Here is a 23,111-nt window from a genome sequence, read left to right on the forward strand (position 1 = left end):
GGTTAATCTGTAGTAGTCCATCTTCATGATATCTAGCTTTGTTCTCATATCAATCCAGATGTCCTTGATGCGGTGAACACGAGTGTAAGCTCTTTTCATTTGAGAATTTATTTCTTGGTAATCAAAGTCGAATTTTGCTTTGAACTTCTTCATGGTGATTAATTGCAACTCTACTTCTATGTTTTTTGCTTTGGGCACATAATTGATTGAATAGTTACCAATCGCCAAGGATTTAGCTGAAGTAATACCGAAACCAAGCCTATGCATAGCATGCTGATCACTTTGCGCATCCATGAGCTATCTAGCTAACTCCATCAAGATGATTCTATCTATAGCATACCTCAGTAAGGTATATGGTTTGCCTTCAAAATACCCAACTCTCAAGTATGTAAAATTTGGAAATTGAATGAAAATATAGCCATATTGATTCACCTTTTCCCATGCTGCATCAGATTCCCTCTTGACGGATAATTGTCTATCAAACAAGCACCGAAAATGCCCAAAGAAAGCATCTTGGACTCTTTTGTAATGGAATTTACTATTTGCTAGATTGATTTGGTCATAGTAATCTCAAACAAGAATGTGGAGACGATCTCCTTTGGTTGAGAGACCAGAGAAAGATCCCATGGTAGAAATAATGTGGACAAGGTATGAGTTCATGTAAAAGGGTGCTGAAGTTCCCAGGTTGAGCAACTACTGGCAAAGTGTAGTGCTAATCAACTCTCCCTAGAAGATGTGTTCTTTACTTTCCATGATTTGAAAGATGAATTTGTACGTCCATGGCTCAAAATCAGTAGAATCTTTGAGACCGCAAAATCTACTGAGAAGGATGATGAGATCTTTGTATTCATGTTTGAAGTTAGACCGATGAACGGTCTTTGGCCATCTTGAGAAGTTGTTCCTTTTATTGTCTAACCTATATTTGTTGACATATTTCTAATAATCACCTTTCTTCTCATTCCAACATGCCAAAGATGATTCCTTGGTTGGATTTGGACACTCTACTTTATGTGGTACTTTGAAAACCTGCTTAATGACTTCTGGATCAAGGCTAATGACAACCTTGCTGTCAATATCCTTAATAGTCTTTGATTTTGGACTAAAATGCAATGCACATCCAAGAATAAAATTGGGTTCCATGGCTGCCAAGGAAATGTAGACACCAAGTGAACGATACTTCTTTTGATGTGCTTCATCTTGTGGCCAACAGGAGTTTCAACTCTTTGCAGGAAATCAGCCATGTCTACATGACCGATCATTGTGTCTATTACATTGTCAAGAACATATACGGCTGACGATGGAGTTCCATGAGCCAACTCTTTATTGTATTGATATTTCATCTTTCCTTTGGATTTTGATGATGAGGTCATCGCTTGTGCTTGCGTTGCAATACAAAAATTCCAAAACATAAACACATCGTCAGAAGGAATAGCCATACAAGATGATTTGCGATCAACAACAAAGGTTCAAAAATGGATTGGAGACTTTGTAGATCTGATGAAATGATCTAAAAAAAAAATCATATGCATATGTAGTGAATGAAGATAAAATGAATGGAATGTGGAATGAAGTGTTATAAAAATAGAAGATGGAATAAAATTAAATGAAAACATGTGAAGGTAGAACACATGGGAATGTGTGCGAATGAAGATTGCTGATTTTCAAACGTGACTTAGGATTTTCAAGACGTTATTGTATGAAAAATGAGTTCATGTAAGTGCAATATGCAACGGAGAATGAAGGATGACATGGAATGCAAAGGCGGATGAAGGATGAGCTTTTACATGTAAGTGCGAATGGAGGATGAGGTGCAAAGCATGGAAAGATGTAGAAACATGTATTGGCTCATGAAGGTGCGAATGCATACGAGGAGATGGAAATGGAAAATGGAAGAGAGACAATGAACTTTATAGTCATATTTGGTGAAAGGAGAAGTCGAAGTACATGGAAGATGAAAATGACATATTTTTGACTTTTCAAAAAGTGACTTTTAGTCAAAATTGAGGTTTTGAGATGCTATTACACGTAAGGCTTTTCGTGTAATCATGTTATGCAAGTGGATGTAAAAATTTAGATGAGTGAAAATGGAAGCGAAAAATGGGATTACATGCATATGTGGGTGGTCAATGAGATGGAAAACATGTAATCGCTTTTGTCGGATGAGATGTGAAGTGTTGTGACATGGAAAATGGAAGTGAAACATGATGATGCTTTTGCATGAAGTGAAAGAACAAGTTCTTGGGAAAGAACTTGTAACTTCTCCAAAGTGGAGAAAACCGGCAAGAAAGCACACAAAACACAAAAAATCAAAAGAAAAATGTACCTTTGGAAAATGATTCAAACATGTAAAGATGCAAAACACTTCAACACATAAATTCGAATTTGGAGTTTGGGGAAAAATCAAAAACATGAAAACGAACAATTTCTTCATTTTTAAAGGAAAAATGCACTTTCCATGGTATTGATTTCAACAAGTGGCAATCATCAAACAATATTGTGCATAAAATCAACAAGATAAACATAAATTAAATAGCAAGAAAGAATGAGTCCACTTACATGAAGATTAAGTGACAAAAATGGTGGAAAAAGATGCTCCAATGTTAAAAATTCTTCAAAACTATTTTGAATCTCTCAAAATTTTGCAAATTCGAATGGGAGAAGGCAGAAAACAAGGTGCTTTAGGTGGAAGATGCCAAAACGTGCCCTATTCTTGCTCCAAGATCCAATGTTTTTGGATTGCATGCATATGGGACGTTTTTAATAAAAAAAATTTTCTCCAAGGCACATGATCAAAACATTTTGGTCATTAAACACCAAAACATATACCAAAATGCAATGCAATCTCCAAAATATATCAAACCAATTCCTTCTTGAGCAATAACGTGGGTGAAAAATAGATTGATTGGGAGTTTTCACAAAAAACCTGCCCTAGGATAGAGCTCAGAAAAATGTCTTTTTGCAAGATAAATCCATTTTTGATGTTAGAAAATCCATTGCCAAGCAAAAACGACCCTATTGGAGAAAATCTCATGCAAAACCATCAAGTAAATCTTTCACAGTCTCCAAAATCGGGTTCTTGAAGACCCATTACATGTATTCTTCCAAAAACGGACTTTTCAAAAGGCATGACATGTTTTAAAATATGCATAATATTAAAATAGAACCTTTTAAGATGGAATGCATTTTTAAAAAACTCCCCATAAGACTGTTACTAAAATTTTGCACATATGTAAAATTTAAGTATGAAGACAGAAAGTGCATAAGTGCTATTCATTTCATACAAGAATGTCCTTGTTTCATCAACCAAAAAATAGATACAACTGATATTTGTAAATGATGAAAGGAAATGTAGTGTTGAAAGTGAATTCTCTCACACAATTGACCATGAGAATAGCCTTAAAGTCTACTAATACACATTCTTGCTCTATGAAAATGTATAGCATAAAAGAAAGAAACATAGAGTAAAGAGGGTCATAGGGCACTGGTCATTGCCTATAATGACAGGTTGTTTTGCATTGCTCCATTTCCATCTGTTCACTACTCCTAATTGCATCTCCTTTGAACCTCCAAATCCTGCATTCACAGAAGAAAAGTGTTTGATCTAAGCAACAACGTAACATCTCATCTCATACATAAAACATCTATGTTACTCTTATGTTGTACACTTTCATAAACCAAATATATCTAGCAATAGAAGTCAAGGAAAACAATCAGATCCAAAATGCTTTATTGCTAATATGTTTGCTTCCCATGTAGAATCTTGTCTCTAATAGGTATGCAAATATAACCATAGGCTCTCACGAGGGTTTTTGAGCCCGACGTGCCTATTAGAAATAAGATCAAAAGAGTTGATCAAAAGATTGAAGAAGTGAAGAAATAATGAATACTGTAGTTACAAATGCATATCAGTAAAAGTATAACAGCAAAAAAACATGCTTGTTTTCTAGATATTTGACAGTTTAAGATCAGATTTGCCAAGTTTTGGTAACAAAATGATTACTGGCCAATACATGTGAAGGAGAGAAAATCTGAAAATCACAGTCAAAACTAGATTGAAAAGAACAATATGATCATGCAGATTTGAGATAACAAAGGCATGTGGCGAAGAAGAAATAGAAGCTTCAGATTTTCATGCATAAGATAGATCTGTACAAATGGTAGCAGATAAACAAGAGATTTTTCTAGTTGGTTTTGTGAAAAGAATGGAGGAAAAGTCACGGCTTACCAAAAGTGCAAAGGAAGGAGCAAATGTAGGCCTTCAACAATTACGGATCTGATCATAATAGCATAAAAATCCAAAAATAGTAGTATGAATGCACATATATCTGAAAGGTTTTTGTATGCATTCTAGAATTCATTCTCTAGATTTAAAGCTATAAAGAATAGAAGTCATGAGAGTAAAATAGTCTCAGTTTTTATGACAGAGAAATGCATTTTTTAGGGGCTCAAAGTCTGGACTTCTTTTTAGTTCCAGCAGCATTCAAAAAGCACATTAAAATATCAGATTTTGAGAGACGAAAAGACCAAAGGGAAATATTTCATACCATGATAAATTGCAGGTACAAGAGCAGAAATTTCAAAGAAAAAAATGCCCAGCTATCACAAAAATGCCCAGCAAGAGTAAAATCGGGCCATCAAAGCTCCACAAGGCCTCACTCAAATAGTGTAGCATGTTTGAAACAAGAAAATCAGAGAAGAAGGGAGCTGAAAACACATCAAAACTCCAGCATGGCCTCCATTTTCTCTCTTCTCCAAACCCTCATCTTTCCATAGCCGGCTAGAGCTCACATGGAGACCCAAACGAAATGAAAATAAAAAGAATGAAACTACTTTAGGGTTTGAATCCCTAACACCACCTCATGTCCACACAAATGAGAAAGAGAAAAGGCTTTGCCTTTAAAAGCATTTTATTTTATAGAATCTCTTTAAGTCCATAGTTAATGTGAGTGGAGAGGAAAAAGGTTTTGCCTTTATGTTTCAAATTTGCGAAGTTTTGCAAATGTCCAAAGTTTTAAGTTCCCCATTTCATTAATGTAAAATATTAATATTAATTAAAGTGATGATTTTATAAATTTATTAACAATTGATATTAAAGCTTTATAATATTTATTAATTTTTAACATTATAAAAATATTAATTAATTATAATATATTTAAATATTTTTGATGAAATTATAAATTATTATTAATAAATGTTGTTTACCATATAGGTAAATTAAAGTAATGCACACAGACAATGAATAGTAGAATTCCTTAGATTATTCGCATATGCCAGAACATTACAAGATCGGATATGAAGATCCAAGATGCTTTACAATGATCCTAGGCAGAATATAAATACTATTCACCAAACCTTCCCGAAGGAGTCCGTTGGCCACACACATTATGTCCACTACAAACTATTTACCCATCGGATACAAAAACACTGACGACAACCGTCCGTCGGCTAACACCGTATTTCATTTGGAAATGTCGCCATTTTGTTTATCAAATCTTTTAATTTCCTAGCGTAGACATGGACAGTTTCGTTCTTCCCTTGCTTAGTATTGAAGATCTCTGCTACAATTTCATTATCATCATGCAACAGTTGAAATTCGGCCAAAAACTCCTTTTTAATGTTATTCCAACTGTCCAACTTCTGCGGGTCTGTACTAGTAAACCAGTCAATTGCCACACCTCATAGGGTGGCCGGAAATTGTCTCATCCAGTCCTCTTCATCAGTTATCCCATTTGCCCTCCAGATTTTTTCACATGTTTTGCAATGTCGAATGGGATCAGTGGTACCATCGCCATCGAACTTCGGCAATTTCTCTTTTGGTCCTGCCATCATTACTAGATGTTGTGGGTTTTGTTGTGTTCTTGCGCTATTTTGCACTCCTGCGTTGTTTTGCACTCCTATGCTATTCTGATTACCCACATTGTTTTGTATCACACCTGCGCTGTTTTGCACACCTGCACTGTTCTGCACACCTGCGCTATTTTTGACACCCGCGCTGTTTCTAACACCTGTTCTGTTTTCTGCTTCCAAACTGTTTTCAACACCCGCGCTATTTTCTACACCTGCGTTGTTCTCAATTTTTGCATTGTTTGGTGAAGAAGAGGTTTTGTCTACCGAAGTTGTCTGTTCCGGCAGTATATCTCGAACGAAGAGGTCACTCCACGCCCATGCTCCCTTGGCACTTCGAGCCGTGCAAGTCGATCTCTTTCCGTCAGGATTCTCTTCTCGTGGTGTATGCAAGTTCAAAAACTCCTCCCTCGCTTCTTCCACCAAATCAAGCCGTTGTTGAGTCTCCTTCAACAATCCTTCCGCGCTCTTGTTTCCATCGGCAATCTTCTGGAATCTCCTTCGGCGCTCTGTCTGCTATGCCAAAATTAAATTTTTTTGCACAATGCATATGTCATTCTTTTCCTTCAGCTTATTCTTATCTTTGTTCAATTGATTTGGCATTTAATTCATATTTGTCTGCCTGTGTACCAGGTCCATCAGGCAACAGCACCAAATGTTTACCGTATGGGTAAATTAAAGTAATGCATACAGACAATGAACAACAGAATTCCTTAGATTATTCGCATATGCCAGAACATTACAAGATCAGATATGAAGATCCAAGATGCTTTACAATGATCCCAGACGCGATATAAATACTATTCGCCGAACCTTCCCAAAGGAGTCCGTCGGCCACACACATTGTGTCCGCTACAAACTATTTACCAGTCGGCTAACACTGTTTTTACTGACAACAAATATATATTATATTGACATTATTAATTGATTTAATGGTTAGTTAATAATATCAATATAATTAGTATTTATTAATAATATTTATAAATTTCTCATTTTAAATATTAAATATGTTATAAATAATTTTCATATTTTTATATTTTAAAGGTTAATAGGTATCTTAGGTAAAATGTCAAAAAGAAATGGAAGCAAGTTGCAAATATTTTCAGGTTGAGGAGAGTTATTGCATTTTAGAGATTTTTGGAGGTCTTTTTGGGAATAATATTACATATATAAGGGGTCTTTATCATGATATTATCAAGCCATGACGTTTGGGCCACTTATTCTTCTTTTAAAGTCTTTGTTGGGGCCTAAAAAAGTGCCTTTTTGACTAAGCTCGCCCAAGGAGTGGGTGTTTTGCATTTATGATGCTGTTGGCTGTAAAATGCATAAGTATTGAGCTTTGGGCTCATTTATAAGGAGTTCTGATTTTCCAAGTAGACTTGTGTGACATATCTTTGTCCCTGGTATACTTTTCCAGATTTTTGTAACTTAGTTTGGAAGTTGAACATACAGTGATTGAATCTTTTGGAGTAAGCTTTTTTACAGTTTTAACCTTCTTTTCTTTCTATATCTTTGTGTTCAATGCATGATTGATAAGGATAATTTGTGAATTTATCATTCCCCATTACTTTGTTACAGCTAGTTACTTTTTACAGTAGTGTATATTGTTTACAGATCATAATTTGTCTCCACAATAGTGTTAAGCAAAAAGCCTATTTTTCTTAACTATTATTTTTAGGATCTAATTGTGAAATACTTATGCAAGCCTATATAGAAGAGAAGTGTTCACCTACAAGATATAACCTTACAAGATTGAGACCAATTACCTATTATGTTGTCATATTTGGTGTATCACCTTTTCCAGTTTATAAGTTCTTTTTGTTTTCCTTCTATCTCGTTCCCTTCCAAGTTTCAAGTTGTGTTTGAAGAGCAAATAGGTGATTACCTAATAGGAACCGGCCTAGAACCCAGAGATTTACTCCTATTTTTGGTACAACCACTACCCAGGAGTGTTTCCATGTTTTTTGAAGTGACTGAGTTCTAAAACTCAGCCCAGGTGCAACTTTTAGAGATAACAAAGGCAAATTGCACCTTTTGGGAGGCATTAAATATTTTAAAATATGCACTTGGTTAAAATCATACCTTTTAGGAAGGAATGCATATTTTTAATTAAAGCTCATGTTTTTTGATGCAATGACACTTTTCAAGTGAAAACTCACATTTTTGGTGCAATGACACCAAAAAGGTCCACTTTTGATAGTCTTATGCTTTTAAACTGAATTATAAATGCAGTGACATGTAAAATGTCCACTTTTAATGGGTTTTACATCTAATAGCATATAAAATGTCCACTTCTGATTACTTAAAGTCATTTAATGAACATATATCAATTTAATTTCATTAAAATGTTACTCTAATGGGACATAAACCATATTTATATATCATAATAAAAATATAACACATAAATATCATTTTAAAAGTAACATTTAAATGAGCATTTGATATAAATATAAAAAATTAAACCGAAACTATATAGTTTATATAGTCACTTTAAGTGAAAAATGAAAACCTAACTCAACTTAAAATTATAACATGAAGTGCATCTATAGCTACTTTAAGTGAAAATTTAAATGATAAAGTGACTTAAAAACATAACATAAGTGAATTTAAGTTATATTTTTCAAAAAGTGAATGTCAAATTAAAAATAGAACATGATATTTTGAATTCGTGCTATTGCATCAAAAAGGTCCACTTTTGAGGCACTAAAACAACCATAAGTCTTGACTGCCAGCTCCGATTACACTCTAGGTTAGACCAAATCGAAGGAAAACTGAAAGCCATGACATGAGCAAAACCAAAGGACTAAAAACCAACAAATGCAAACTCAAAAGCAAAGAAAAAGACGATGAAGGCCTCTAAAATAAAGCAAAGGCTTGACAAAAAGAAAAATGTTAAAGACTTGACAAAAGCCTTCAACAAAACAATTTGATATACGAATTGGAATTGATTGATCGATCAACATTAAGCAATTGAACATCAAATTCAACTTAAAGAGATGCGAAACTAGCTTGAAAAAGTTTCATGCTATTACCAACATTTTATGGTGATAAAATGTAGGACAACACGTGCCAAGTCTGTCTATTGGTTGTCATTGTTGGGCAATTGATCTATGTTTGCTTGGAGCTTCTCCAAAGGCTTATAATTTGAATTACTATCATTTTTGAATCTGAATTACTTTGAGTCGTTGACTTTTGGCAACAACCATTTGGTGTTCATCCTTTCTAACCGAAGTATTATTATCATCTTTGTGCATTCATGTATTCGTTGGCTTATTTGGCATTCGACTAGTTTATCTGGAGTGTATTCGATATCATTGGACTTCAACATTGTCTGTATCTAAGGTAGATGTAATTCATTGGCATTGTGGATAGTAGATAAACTAGTTTCGTATGCCATCATCTGTACGACATCTCTCTTGCCCTTATGATCTACCTATTACTCTGTACAAAAAATCCATTCCTACTGTATGCCAAAACATCCCCTCAGCCTGTACAAATTTAGTCCATCATACACTCTACATGGCTGTATTGTACGGGTACCATCGTACATCAACACTCCCCCACACAGTAAGGTCTTCCTTACTCTAACTTTGTAAACCCTCTTAGCAATCCCTTACATCGACTCTATTTCATACCATATGATCTTGTATTGAAATAATCCAACACTCATCCTTCCTGCATGGATAGGCTTTGTGATTTTTTGAACACTATGATAGCCGACAAGGTCAATGGGCCTTTGGAATATTATAGATCCATTGAACAAGGATCCCCTTCTAGTGAAGACCTTTGAACTAGTTGGAAAGTTGGAATGATCCATGTGACAAGAATCTTTGTAAGCTAAAATTGTGTGATTTACATGTGATTTTAACACTTGTTTTTCCCACGCCTTAATGACATACGTGCACTATTGCCAATGAAATGTCATTCCCAACATTGTTTTAATAAATTATGTGTATTATGTTTTATGAAATTGATATAGGAGATCACTTTTTATCTTTTTTTTTTTTTAATAACTTGAAATCATACCGAGCAAGATAGATTTATTTATGTCTATCTACAACAAATGCATATTGATCATACACTTGGGGGCCTAAAAGAATGAACAAGTATCATTTATATCTGAAATTTGGAGATTGTAACTCAATATTTTCCCTTTTTTGGTTTGATTGCTAATATTCAATTAATCAGTCATAGGATTTTATACATTAAATGCATTAAAAATATCACTAGAGATTTTACTTTGAAAATTAAAAAAACACCATGGTTGATGGAACATTTTGAAAGCATTCTATTTACAGAGCAATTGAAAAACTAATGTTGTGAACTGTACTATTGTTTGTCTCACTACTCCAAGCTTGTATCCACAGTTCTTTGATAGGAAATGTGCTAAGGTCCCAAGTTTTATGTTCGTTTTCAACCTTATCATATGACTCCATAATAGCTTCTTTATTTGATTTGAGAAATAGATTATCATAGGTCACATTAGCTTCAACCTCAAACAAGGGATTATTAACAAGCTGAAAGTTATCCTTGTCTCCAAACCTATCTTTTTTCCAAATTTTATTATCTGATTTTTGCAGACTATAGTTTGAGTCAGGGTGCTTTGCTATGTTTTTGATCCCTTAATCTCATAATTTTCTTCTTTGACCTCTTTTTTTTTGAAGTGTCTAGTTACTACACCTTGATTTTCTATCTGTAAGGTTTCATGAGCATCTATCAACTTATCCATTTCTTGCTTATGTTGATCTGGCATCTCATGACATCTAGCTGTTGATCTATCTTTTCTTACTATGTTTGTTATCTCATCTTTCTGTGAGATTTCAATATTTATCTTCCTCAAGGTGATCAAATTGGACACACAATGACTTCTTATTCACTATCATTAGAAATGATACTCTTCTCATCCATAGCGACCAACTTGTTAGTGGATGCCATGTACTTATGAGGATGAAAAGGGTAATTACGAATGCCATTTTGACTTATAAAATCATTAGTTATCCTCAATACATGATCCTTAAGATGGAGTAACAGCAATCTGATAATCTTCATGAATGTATGCACTCAATTTATTTTGATAGAAGAAACATGTGAAGAATCAACTGCTTCTTGTAATGCTTGATGATTATCTATTGATTTATCTTTTTCCAAGGTTTCGTGACTTGCAACTGTCAAACTCTTTATGCTATCTCCCCTTGGTGCAACAACCTTCAAGGCCTTAAATGATTGATTATTGGTTAGATGAGTATGTGCATGTGTGAAACTCTTGATGCAATATTTGAATCATAATCATTCCTCTCTTGTACATTCAAGCGTTCATGCTTTCCAATTTTACTCCATAGGTCAAAGTAATGATCTCTATGCTCTTTGGGCAAGTGTTGTATCCTTACAGGCATATCGTGTTGTAATCCTTATCTATCCAATCCTGTTGAAATTGATCTTGTAGATCTACCAATGTGGGTTCATTGCGTTCTTCATGTTCCACTCAAGTGGGAATGTTAGTATCATCAGTATCGAATTTGTTGAATGCATATGTCTAGTTGGAGTATGATTACTGTTGGATTGATCTCCATTTCCTTCATGGCCTCCTTTGTTGCCATTATAGTTGTTATTATTGTTGTTGCTTAACATGGATTTTGTTAGTAAGTCCAACAGTCGAGCCATTCTTTCTTGACTGATTCTTTGCTCTGCCACTGTTTCATTCACGCAGTTGTTAATTTTTCCATGTCCCCCCATACCAGTTTCTTCTTGTTTGCTCTTCTTTGAGGAGGACTTGAATGTTATCTTATCTTCTGTAGTTTGGTGGATTTCTTTCTATAATAGCACTTAGTTTCTTTATGATTCATAACCTTCAGAAGTTGGCAATATAGCTTGCTCTAATACCATTGTAATGTCCCTTATATGATTTCTTAGGATCTGGACAAATTCTTATAATGCAAATTGCAACAGACTTCTTTCTATCAATAACATACACACAACTCTTTAATTTGGCACAAGTGAGTTTATGTAATGTGACATGCTAATTTGTATAGTATCAAAATTCCTTTCTAATGAATTTGACAAGGAAACATTGATCAATGCAATTGTCTGCTATCTTGATGTAAAAAATAATTCTAGTATAGTTCTCAAATCAATGATTGTATAATTGCTATATTATAGAAATTGCCCTTGATCAACAAATATTGATTATATTATCCTTGTATCCAAATGCCCTGTGCAAGATAACCACTTATATAGTAGATATCGATCTGAAAAATGGATTGAACAAACATCTGCAATATCTGATTTAACTTTGGTAGGAATGTTGTTTATGAAGATTGTTCTGAACAAACTAATGCAAGATAAATGCTGATATGACAAGGGTTGATCTAATTATATATAAATAGGTTTTAAATATTATACTGATCTGAATTTGACAAAGAGTTTTGTGGTTCTTTATAAGAATCAAATTGATTACAAACCTAATTGCTATTATAGTGATCGACAATGGATACTCTTACCACTGTTCTTGATCTTTATCAATCTTGCCACTGATCCTTGCTGCATATGATGGCTTGATATAACAGCCAATCCAAAATTCGCTATCCCTATCTCTGATATGATTCTTATAGCTTATGTGATGTTCTTATGACACTGTCTCTGCATAACAATATCTTTTAAAAACATCAATCCATAACATAACAATATCTTTAAAAACATTCATCCATAACTTTAGTCTGTGGCTCGATCTTAGTGCCAAGTTTGATCTGAATATTATAATTAAATCTTCATATATATTCTTCTCACCCTCTGTTTTCCTATATATCTTTCAAAATATGCTTTTCCTTAAAAGGTCTGCCTCTTCCAAGAGAAGCGATTACCTAGGGTCATCACTTTTCATAAACTTATCTCAAAGCAAACAAATCACACCTCTCCATATATTGCTGCTTTTTGAATGTTTGTTAATAAATACTGAGAAATAGAATTGTACCCCTTTCATGTAAGATGAAGTCACACCTATTGGGAGATCACAGGATTTCATTAATAAGATTTTCCTATTGCTAATCACTGCTATTTGTTGTAGGTTCATTCTAAAGAAGCATGCACATCTGGCAAATACCCTTAGCTAGATACTTTCGGCCTCCACTGCATCCGAATGGTCTCTCATAGTTGTGCTCGTACAAGCCTGCACTTCTACCATCACCTATCTACCTGCCCATACAGTTTGACTCACACCTATGTTGCATTCCTTGTATTGTAGGAACACCATATGACATTCTTGCTTAGAATCCACATACCTCTATACATAAGACCATACAACATTCTCCTTCTTGCCTCCCATGTACAAAGACACTATTGCGTACAACTTCCACAACCCAACAATGTACAACTTATTACGAAGTAATTGGTAAATATTTGCTTGATATTAACAAAGACCGAGAAGTCACTATATACAAAATAATGAATGATGTTTCCTTAGGAAACAATCATAAAGAATAGAAACATTCTATTCTAGCGAATAGAAAACTAACTGTTAACTACATGCAAACTAAATATTAGAAATATTCTAATATTTACAATAGATTACAAATAGATAACCATTAAATAATAATAGATCCTATTTATTATTGTAATACCCTCCCTTAATGATTAATCTATTTACAACACCAAGCTATCCTTTCAATTTGACAAACTTATCAGAACCAAGAGGCTTGGTGAGAATCTTTGTAGTATGATCTGATGTAGAAACATACTACAAGTCTATTGTACCATCTTCAACCATCATATGTAGTGACAGTGAACATCCACATGCTTGGTTCTTTCATGGTAGATTGGATTCTGTGCTAATTTGATAATGCCTTCGTTATCAACAAACAAAGTGGTTGGTCCTACTGGTGATATTTGCATATCCCCAAGCATCCAACAAAACCAAACAACTGCACATCCTGCCTTAACAACCCCTTTGTATTCAACCTCTGTGGAGGAGAGAGAAATTTCCTGCTGCTTCTTTTTGGTCCATGGGATGACACTACATCCCAAACCAAACATATCTAAAAGTTGAATTTTTATTGTTAACAGAGCCTGCCCATCTGAATCTATGAACCCATTGAGTCTAGGATTAGAACTCTAAGAGTAAAGAAGTCCATAATCTGTAGCGCCCTTCACATAATAAAGCACATGTTTTGCTGCCATCGAATGATCAATCTTGGGAGATGTCATAAAGTGTGAGATGTAGTTGACTGCGAAGTTGATATTAGGCCTAGTAGTAGAGAGGTAGACGAGGTTGCTTACTAGTTGCCTATATGTAGTATCATTGACGGGAGGAGAATAAGACTTGGGTGATAACTTGAGATTTTTCTCCATGGGTGTAGATGTAGGCTTGTAATCTTGCATACGAAATTTGTCTAATAGAGCCCTGGGATATTTGGACTGAGAGATGAATATACTTGAAGACTATTGCCAAACCTCAACACCTAGGCAATAATGCATGAGCCCAAAGTTAGTCATATCAAAAGAATGGCATAAACTTTGTTTGATTCCTTGAATTAAAGATATTAAACTGTCAGTGATGATAAAATCATCCACATAAATAATTAGAAGGATGATGTCATAGTCAATAGTCTTGATGTACAAATTTGAGCTCTTTTGGAAGCCTTGATCATTGAGGTACTTAATAATTTTCATGTACCATGCCCTAGGGGCCTGCTTCAAGCCATAGAGAGCTTTCACTAATTTGAGAAACTGATGTTCTTTACCAAAAACCTTGAAACCATGAGGTTGCGTCATGTAGACTTCTTGTAGGTCACTACTTAGAAAAGCACTCTTGACATCCATCTAATGGATCTTCGAGCCAAATTGTGCCACTATGTTCAGAACTAATTTGATTGTGCTCATCTTTGCAATAAGAGTAGAGGTCTTCTCATAATCTAATGTTAAGAAAAGCCCCTCGTAACTAAACGATCTTCTTTCTTATCCAACGTACCATCAAATTCTGTAAACCCATTTGCAGCCAATGGATTTCTTCCCTGGTGGAAGATTAGAAAGGACCCAGGTGTTATTCTTCAGTAGGCTCTAGTCTTTAGTTTTCATGACTTGTTCCCATTTTGGAATTCTTTTAGCCTCGAAATATGTTTGAGGTGTTTGAGGTTCAAACCCACTGCAAACATTGGCCATGAGAGAAAACTTAATTGACTCTCGGAGCAATTCTCCCATCAATGAGCCCATCATCTCAAAGATCAACAAGTGTCTTAGCCCACCACTTAGGCCAAAGAGGAGAGTGACCAACATTAGTATAAGGAGATGCTCTATGATCAAGTTCCTCGTTAGAAGAATCTGGATCAAACTCAGGTGAAACATCTACAAATCTGGGTGATCTTGTAGGAGAAGCTAGAGATGTTTGTACAAGGATCATTGGAGTTATAGGAGCTACTAGAGCCCTCTCATCAGGTGGACCTAATGGAAGCCTAACTCCCAAATCATGAGCCTTCATAGGATGATTTTCAAGATTAGGAACAGGAGAAACAGGCATGAATAGTCCTCACTACTCATCAAAGACTACATCATGATTGTACAGAAGATGAGATGTTTTAGTGTCAATCAAGTGATAGTCTTTGTGAAAACTACTGTATCCAAAAAAATGAGTTTTTGACTCTTGGCATCCAACTTGGTGCGTGACGCATCAGGTATCCAAACAAAAGCAAGAGAGCCAAAAATTGCCAGGTGGCTGATTCTGGGCTTGCAACCTAACCAGGCCTCTTCCAAACTCTTACCTTTGACCGCCGCTGTAGTTGACTGGTTCAAAAGATAAACTGTAGTGTTTGTCTGCTTTTGCCCAAAACTTCTTCAGAACATCTCTTTGTTCAAGCATGGATCGAGCCATCTCGGTGATTGTTTTGTTTCGAATTGCACTGTTTTGATGTGGTGTGTGGTTAACTAGCATTTGATATCATTAGTATCTAAGAATCTAGAGAATTCATTAGAACAAAATTCGATCCACTGTATGACCTAAGAGTAATAATAGATTTCCCAGGCTCTTTTTCAACTAAAGATTTAAACTTCTAAAATACAATAAATGCATCTAATTTTTTTTGAAGAAAATATACCCACATTTTTCTATTTAAATCATGAACAAACAACAAAAAATACGTGGACCCAAGAAAATAAATAGTGGCCATAGGGCCGTAGATATCGGCACGAACAAGCTGAAGTACTTGAGAAGCTCGCCATGAATTGCCATTGGTGAAAGGTGTGCGATGTTACTGTTACTTAATTTTAATAGATGTTAAAATTCAGCTCTGAAAATTCAAATTTTATTTTCTGAAAAGACTTTTCATTTTGATATTTGAAAGAATATAAATGTCCTTGTATCATTCATTTCATGAATATACATTTGATATTTTACACATAATGATGAAATACTGAAGGCAAAGTATCTCACATAAATCGAGAATACAATTGCTATCTTTCATACGTACTAAGAACAAGAAAAATAAAACATATGGGAGAAAGTCAGAGATAACCAGTCATTGCCTTTCAGACTTTGACTGGTTAGGTGTTCCATCATTGTATTGCTGCTCATGGTACAACCCTCGATCTGGTAAGCTCCTGGTTCCTCGTTCCCCTGCAAGAGAAAGAGGTGGGGTTAGATCTTTACGATCTAAGCAATGACTAGTTATCTTCAGTCACATTTCTTGCACATGTCATATTCCTCTTATTTTTGAATACATACAAAAAATAACAAGTGTATTCTAGATTTTCAGATACAAATTACGGAGAAGTATTTTGTGAGTGTCACGAGCCCGTGCTCGAACCTCATGAGATACTATTCCATATATCAGGAAAAGAAAGAGTGAGTTAATGGAAAACAGAGCACTACGACAAAGAACTCATGGTGGAGACAACAACTACAGATTATGACTGTATACAGTGAGTAAAATTTTCTGAAATAAATAAGACAAGCAGCAAAAAATTTCATAGAAAATGCTTAAAGATCAGTATGGAGATACCACAAAGTACTATTTGCATGGCTTTTCAGATTTGTGGAAAAAGTAAGGTATAGTTACAGTGCAAAATCAAACATCTTTAGCAAAATCCACCTTCCTTTGATAGACACAGGAGAGTGTGAAATGGTTCAAAGGAAAAGTCTTGATACAGACCTCATAAAAGAAAACCCACAGCAAATACATTAACAACAACAGTATAGGCACTTAAAAGAAGCTACACAGGGAGGAAATGGAACTTATTACCCTAAGTCAAGATATTGTAATTCTGCTTAAGGATGAAGACCAATTATTGAACAAAGATAGTAACCAAAAAATCAGTCAAGATGAAAAGAAAGATGTATATTACAACTCAGTGCCTTTGGAATAACAAAGAACACTCATTTAAGCATTGTGTAAAGCAGCACCTATGATAGGTTCAAGCAGCAAAAGAGTTCGAGATGCAAATTTTAAGCTATGAAGGAAATTAACCAAACATCAAGTCTCAAATGAACATCCAAAAGCAACAAAGCAGGTATGTTCAGAGATAAGGAGAATTACTGAAATGCCTTTTAAATGGTATCTACAAATATGTTAAAATCTGTGCATTCAGTGGAACAATTCTGAACATTCAGGCCTATTGAAAACTCAATATGGGCATTGTGATGAAGACTTACATCATGCAAGAATTCCTTGAAGGTCCTATTTGACTGGTTTTGAGCGAGTTGCTAAAACTGTGGTTAGAAACTCATCATGGAAAGCAATCAACAGTGAAAACCATCTGAGAAAAGGTAAAATTGAAATCACATAATCTTATGATGAGCAGCTACAGGTGAAGTTATGAAACAGAATCAGAATAGAAAAACCAATATATCCTCAATAATAAGGAATTTTCTACAGATGTGCTTTCATTAAAATACAAAAGGAAAAGCTCCATCATGATCAAAAGAAACCCAGTTTTAAGTTTCGAGTAAGATTCAATGGTGGTCCACAAAAAATCTCAATTGGGTTTTGATAAAAATGCAATTTCTAGATTTTTGATCTACAGAAGAAACCTATTTAAAAATTGTTATTAGCACCACTGAATGAAGAAGGAATGGCAGTCAAAATGAAGAGAATTAATGCCTTGAAAACTCTTTTTGTTTCTATAATCATACTGATATATAAATTCAAAAAATTGTGTATACAGTTTTGGTGAAGAAACAACAGTATAATCACAGTTTCAAATGATAACCAAATAAATTCATTTGCACAGCAAATCCATACATGGCGGCCTTTATGGAAAACTCGAAGTCTTCATTCGAACAATAGATAAAAATCATGAGGGAGCAACAAGAGTTTTATATACACTGGCGTCTCCAAAATCATAACAGATCCAACACAATAAGTTTACAGCGAATCTAAACGGTGGCTCAAATCAAATTACCAACTGGTTATAAGCAAACTATTTTACCTCTTTAACAAGCGACTTCCAATCATGATAGTTCCAGCAAAGGGAAAAATATTTTCATTAATGGTGGCTCCAAGTGATGATTTCCAGCCCAAAAAAATGATGAGCAACTAAAACATGCTTCTAGCACTCAGTCACGTGAAAGAGGTAGCAGCAGCAATATGTTTCAAATGCTTCAGCAAGCATTTTCATGGAAAAAATTGATAAAATCTCCTTCAGCAAACCCTAGCCGACTCCTCCTCATATTATCTCCAGCCAACATGAAATACGAATGAGCAACTTTAGGGTTGCAAAAAAATATATCAAGAGTCCCTTTCTTTATTTCATAAATTTTGAAGTCCGTGGGGACTTAAGTGGGTTTATTTCCCATTTACATTTTTCACAATGTTTGCCGTGGGTTTTAGAAAGGGGGAAAAATATAATGTTCTATGCCATGGGGGTGGAAGGGTTAAGTGTTAGTATTTTAACACTTAGTTTTTTGTAAATATTTGCATTTTGAATAGGATTATTTATTGGTATTTTATAAACCACTTTATAATCTTGTTTAATTAAATGCAAATGCATAGACATTTTCAAAGTCATATATCTTTTTCAAATCTTGAACTTAGGGATTTCAAATCAGTTATGACAGGTGTTTGGAGGAGAAAAAGGAGGATACATAGTAGCTGAAGACTTGGTATTTTAAATATTTTGAATTATTGAGGAGAGATTGTAAGGTTTTTATTCTAGGTCAAATTTGGACTTTGACCAAGCTTTTGGAGGTCTTTTATGACCAGTTAGAGCATTTTGGGGGATTTTGACATGAGTCATGGGTCTCATTATGACTTAGTGTAGCTGTTACAAACTGAGTCATCTTCTAGATAAGTCTTGACTCCCTTTTTGTAGCCTGCTTTCTGAACTTGACCTGTTGTCGATAAAATGTATAGTGTAGCTGACGGGTAGAGTAGTATCTGAACGGGTGCATGACGCTTGAGTCTCCCCTTCGGAAAGGTATATGTACACGTCCGAGATTGACTTTGGAATCATCGTTGTAATGGGAGATCATTGTAGTCATTGTAACTTGCAAGTGCATACATGAATAAAGTACCTATTCAAAATTGAATCGTGTTATACTGTGTTGAACTTCTTACCCTATGCAGTAAACATTTGGTGACGTTGCCAGGCGAACCTAAAGCAAAGGAACGATATGAAGATTGATGCCGAATTTGCCAAACAAAGATCGAAATAAGGTGAAAGATAAGAATGAACTAAGTACAAAAAAAGAAATTTTAATTTTAGCACAGCAAGCAGAACGCAGACAGAGACTTCAGCAAATTGCCGAGGGGCACCGAAGGGGTGAAGAGGCACAGACGGAGGGAGTGCACTCACCTAGTAGGCTGAGGAGTGCCAAGGAATTGCTAGAAGAAACTCGACAACACTTGAATTTGGTGGAGGAAATGAGGGAAGAATTCCTTAACCTGTATACGCCGAGAGGTGAGTGTCCAAACTGAAGGGAAGCAACTCGCATGGCTCGGAGTGCCGAGGGAGCACGAGCATGGAGGGATCTCTTTGTTCCTGATACACCGGACAAATGGATACAGGCAGAGAATAGAACATCACTTGAAGACTTGTCACCAGACAACGTGGTTGTTGAGAACAAAATTGTTGTCCAAAACAGTGCGGGAGTCCAGAACAGTGCGAGAGCACAAAACAACGCGGGAGCTCAGAACAATGTGGGTATACAAGTACCTTAGAATCCAAGACAAGTAACGATGGCTGGCCCTAAAGAAAAGTTACCCAAGTTTCACGGTGATGGTTCAGCAGACCCTATCAGACATTGTAAAATGTGTGAAACCATATGAATGGAAAATGGTGTGACAGATGAGGATGATTGGGTAAGACAATTTCCAGTGACCCTATGGGGTGTGGCGATAGACTGGTTTTCTGACACTAGTCCTCAAAAACTTAATACATGGGAGAATGTTAAAAAAGAATTTATCGCAGAATTCAGAATACTCCAAGATGATAATGAAATAGTGGCAGAAATCTACAACACCAAACAAGGAAAGAATGAAACAGTCTGAACCTATGCCAGGCGACTGAAGGAATTGATCAGAAAGATGGAGAGTCAACCAGCGGATGGGTTGAAAAAATGGTGGTTCGTGGAGGGGCTACGGCCGGCTCTTAAAAAGAAAATGAAGATTGTACCACCGACATCATACAATGATGCATATACTCACGCTATGGATTTGGAAAGTGAACAAAAGACGAGTAAGAAGAAAAAGCATAAGTCCTCTAATTCAGATGATTCATCCTCAGAGAGTAGTAGTAGTGATGAGGAATCAAACAAGAAGGTGAAAGCGCTACAAAAAGCCATGCTACGGATGATGAAAGAATTCAAAAATTTGAAAAAGAATCCAGATATAGTAAAAGGAGAACTGTGGTGTGCAAATTGCAAGGCGGATGGACATACGAAGGGTTCATGCTCGAAGAAGCAGTTTTGTGACATCTGCCAAGTGGCGGGGCATTCCCTGAAAGAGTGCCCGTTTAACTTGAAAGCAAAAGGACACCGACAGGTGTTACTCATGCAGGAAGCGTTGAACAATAGCAATAATGTGGGCAATGATGCAATTTTAGGTGGATATCGATATAATAATAGAGGCGGAAGGGGTGGAAGGAATAACAACAACAATGGAGGCCGAAGTAGAATACAATATGATGCCAGTGGAAGGCCGATGATATAGTTCCGAGCATGTAATCTTTGGGGTCACTTTGCGAGGGACTGTACTACGAAAGAGGCACCCCAGCTACTGTGCAGATGTTGTGGTCCACGAGACCATGAAGATTCAAAATGTCTAAAGCAAGGTGTAAATTTATTAAGTATTGAAACAAGTAACGAGAACGTGTTGGCGATCACATGGGAGCAGGCGAGGAAGGAAAAATATCCGAATCTGGAAGAAGAAAAGGAGAGGTTACAAAAAGCCCAAACAGAGATAGAGAAGCAGATGAGAGCAGAGAAGTCACAAGTAAAAGACACTGATGAAACTCTGAAAAGAAACTTGGCGGAACAAGACATGGTGAAACAGATAATGCAAATGGAAGTGCCAATTAAATTAAATGATCTTCTTCTCACCATGCCACAGTTACGTATGGCTATTATAAATATGACACCGTCCCCGAAAGTAACGGAGGAAGCAAAGGATAGTACGGCAACAACCACAGCAACAGCAACAGATCCGATGTTACTAGCAATGATAGCAGGCAGACACCCAGCAGTAGTGGAGATGGGCATTCTGGGTACGGTGTTAATAGATACAATAGTAGATGGAGGATCGGGAGTGAATGTGATGCCGAAAGATATCTGGAAAAAACTAGGACAACCAACACTATGACCACCCACCTTTCAGTTACTTACAGCAGATCAACATGGGATAAAACCCTTGGGCACTCTAGTGGCGCAGCCGGTAACAATTGGGACACAACCATTTTTGCTGGATTTTGTAGTCATTCCATTAAAGAGAAGAGGGTATGATGCCATCCTAGGACGAGGGTGGTTAGTGCAAGCTAAGGTAAAGCATGATTGGAAAAGGAACACCCTGTCAATGGAGAAGGGAGGTAGGAGATTAATAATCGATTTGCATACACAGATGATAGGAGAAGAAGCCACGTCATCGGACTCAAAAGGTGATGGCGAGAGTGACGACGAAGGAAAAAGAAGGATGGAACCAGATGATGAAGGGGTATTGAGACTAGAAGGAGGCTCAACTGATGACGACTTAGACTCCGTGAATGGACTGTTGCATTGGAAAATGGAAGACTAAGAGGTATTTTCGAGCTGCAATATTTTGAGTGTCGAGGAGGGAAAAGAAGGCCATGAGTTTCCGAAGGAGTACAGTAAATTGAAGGAGGGAGAAGCGTAGGTGGATGAAACACCTACCTATAGGTTCAGTAAAGATAAACCAATAAAATATGAAGAGCCGACAGTGAAAATAATGAACTTAGGTGATGAGGAAAATTCGAAGAACATTCGTGTAGGAGATGATTGGAACCTAGTATTGAAGGCAGTAGCTTGGATGTTTAAAGACTTAAAAGAAGTACCACCAGAACTATGTGTCCATAGAATACCATTAATGAAAAGTGCGGTACCCATACGGAAGCAGCTGTACCAAAGGAATAAGAACTATGCAGCGTGGGCCATCGAAGTTACACAAACAAGGAGGAAGGCGTGGCATGACAAGCACCTAAAATTGAACAACTTTCAACCCGGTCAGTTAGTACTGAAGTATAATGGACGAAATGAAATAAGGCCTGGAAAATTCAAAGTTAAATGGGTTGGACCGTACAAGATACGGGAAGTTGGATATAACGGAGCAATTAAATTATGAACACTGGATGGAAAAGAAATAACGAATGCCGTAAATGGATCAAAGTTGAAAATATATAGGGAAAGGAAGGATCCTCCGTGCACAAGGAAGTGAACAAAGAAAAGATGACTGTAAATAATGTAAATAATGTACCTATGTATAATATGAAAGCTGAATATAGTTAAAATATCAAGTGGTAAGTTGTAAGAGTATGAAGTGATAAAATGAAAGATGAAGCATAAAACGTATTGGAATTCTGGAGGAACAAAAGCTTGTAGTATGACCATAGAAAACATCATCAAATAAAAAGTAGGCAGAAACTGGAGCAAAATAACAAAATGATAATAAAAGGAGGAAATTTTAATAAAGCCGATAGTATGACTATTGAAAAGGAGTATTTAATAACCGTACAGCCTTCGTTTATGACTGTACGAACTTGAGCTTTGAAATGCAAAGTTAAAAATATATAATACTATACTATCTTAAAATAATAAAGTTGTAAACTAAGGGGAAGAACGT

This window comes from Cupressus sempervirens, chromosome 2 (genome assembly GCF_028749045.1).
Source record: "Cupressus sempervirens isolate cs-2001-9-10 chromosome 2, ASM2874904v1, whole genome shotgun sequence".
NCBI lineage: Eukaryota > Viridiplantae > Streptophyta > Pinopsida > Cupressales > Cupressaceae > Cupressus > Cupressus sempervirens.